The 2397-nt window shown below is 41.3% G+C and overlaps 2 non-coding genes across 2 annotated transcripts; both read right to left on the bottom strand.

Annotated features, from left to right (window-relative positions):
- Positions 1 to 357: 357 nt before the first annotated feature.
- On the bottom strand, positions 358 to 430 carry Trnak-uuu. The gene has a single exon. It is a non-coding gene; the product is annotated as a tRNA-Lys (tRNA).
- A 972-nt stretch (positions 431 to 1402) lies between these two features.
- On the bottom strand, positions 1403 to 1475 carry Trnak-uuu. The gene has a single exon. It is a non-coding gene; the product is annotated as a tRNA-Lys (tRNA).
- Positions 1476 to 2397: the final 922 nt, after the last annotated feature.

Here is a 2397-nt window from a genome sequence, read left to right as displayed (position 1 = left end):
ATTGCATGAATTTGCACGAATAATTTGTTATAAGGTGTAATATTTTCGTAACATTGAACGCATTTCTTTTACCTAAACAATGGGTCCTTTTAATTTTGGAACAGGTGGAAAATTTGGAGAAATTTGTGCCATTGAGAAAAATAATTGGGGGCTAGATTTGGGAGAGAGTTGATTAATATTTCAAATGATCCTTCATAAGTCATAGTGCTACAGGCGAAATTGCCACCGTCGTGACGCGTCATTGAGACAAGCATATCATCCCTTTTTTTAAATAATTATGTTTTAAATACGATGTGCATGTTTTGCATTTTCCTTAAATATGCTGATGCAGCACTATTGAAAATTTTAAAAAAATATCGCCCGAACAGGGACTCGAACCCTGGACCCTCAGATTAAAAGTCTGATGCTCTACCGACTGAGCTATCCGGGCTCTTTTTATATTACCGGTTTACAGGTAAGTGGCTGCATTCTATGTTCAGTTGTCAACGTACTTGGGATCCTGAAGTCGGAATGTAAAGAAGTAACGAACTCCCATTGACGGAGAGGAGCGATGACGTCAACGAGTTCACGGGATCTTAACGTGATCAAGAGAGGAAAAAAATGAAAAAGACAGAGAAATTAAATATGCCATTCCTTCCTCTTTCTACCAGGGATAGCAACGTTGTCTCGATTAATCAATCACGTCAGCTCTATTGCCTTTCATTATCAAGAAAATGACCTTTTATCGTGTCCCCGAAAGTTGTTTTGAGGGGGATAGGCAACCCGCAACACTCCTCATTCTACTCTATGCATGCGATAAATGACGCGAAATAGAGATGTTTTGCCGTCAAAATCGTGAAAATCAGGTCCACGTAAAAATGCTGCACGCTGTTGATTGGTAACCCACATTCAAATACCGTAGACGAGGCTGGCGGAATATAATGCACGATATACAGGTAGATTAATATACGAGGCATGGGAAGTCGACGACTTCGGCCGAGGAATAGCGCGGAAATATACGCTGGGCAGAAAATGGTGACGACATTGACTTATCTGCGACAGGGTTTCTTGAAGATCGATATTTCGATGCTAAAAGCTGGAGAAGTAGGCGATCGGTTTAAAAACAGAAAATCACGGGTCCTTTTAATTTTAGAACAGGTAGGAAAGATGGAGAAAGTTGTGTCAAGAATTTTGGAGGGCTACATTTGGGAGAGAGTTGAATAGTACTTCAAATAATCCTCCCTAAATTATAGTTTTAGTGGCGTTAATGCCACCGTCATGGCACGACATTGATACAATATCATCGCTTTTGTAAGTAAACAGTTATACATACATTGATTTTGATTTGAATGTTTTTCTTTTACCTTAAATAAACTGATGCGATACTATCATCCTAACTCAGCGTTGAAAAATATTAAAAAATCGCCCGAACAGGGACTTGAACCCTGGACCCTCAGATTAAAAGTCTGATGCTCTACCGACTGAGCTACCCGGGCTCTCATTCTCCAAGGAAGACAGTGGTTTACAGGTAGGTACCTGCACTCCGTGATCAGGTGTCACTGAATTATGATCTTAGATGGAAGACATCAACCGGTGGAAAACCCGAGAAACTTTTCTGCAGGTGTCACTGAACTTGGGACCCTGAAGTCATCTCGGTAGTAAGGAGCGAACCCGCATTGACGGAGAGGAACGATAACGTCAACGACTTCACGCGATCATTAGAAGTTATTAAAGAAAATAGAATGCTAAACAGGGATTTATGGCGCTAATCTTTTATATAAACCCCGCCATTGACGTATGGGTACTGAAATATCACGCTTACTATTCCTTACAGATGTGCTCCTTTCAGATGATTTATTGCGATTTTTTCCATACAATCAAAATAGTAGATGGAATAATTTTCTGGGAAATTACGTAAGATTACGTAGGTAGCCGCGTTGATTGCTTTGAAGTTGCATTATTGACACGCATCGGTCGGAAAATGGGGATAAATTTCGCTAAAAAGTAATCCACCAGTAGCAATCAATAACATAAAGTAACACAACGTTTACATACACCAATGTTGAAATTCACATGGAAAAATATTAGGCTCAGCCATTCGAACCCGAATCTCCTGATGTCAAGTTCGGCGCGCGGATCAAGTACTGCACCACCAACCCGAACTTTCGGATGGTTTTCACCAGATTGGCTAGCACGCCTGACCGGCCATCGGGTCATCCAGGTTCGAATCCCGGCTTAGTCCAGGTTCCCAAGGTTCGAATCCCAAATATTTTTTCATGGCGAACCTTGCAGCTTTGTGCGCGTGACTGCGTAAAAAGTCACTCGTTTGATGCAGTGCTATAACATCAGGGGACAAGGTTAATCCCGCGGTATATCCGAAACCGCAGTTTATTGGGGCGCGTTCTAGTTTTTTACCTA

Source organism: Ischnura elegans, chromosome 8, assembly GCF_921293095.1.
Source record: "Ischnura elegans chromosome 8, ioIscEleg1.1, whole genome shotgun sequence".
Taxonomy (NCBI): Eukaryota; Metazoa; Arthropoda; class Insecta; order Odonata; family Coenagrionidae; genus Ischnura; species Ischnura elegans.
Note: the sequence above shows the minus strand (reverse complement) of the source record. Positions and strands in the feature narration are given on the sequence as shown.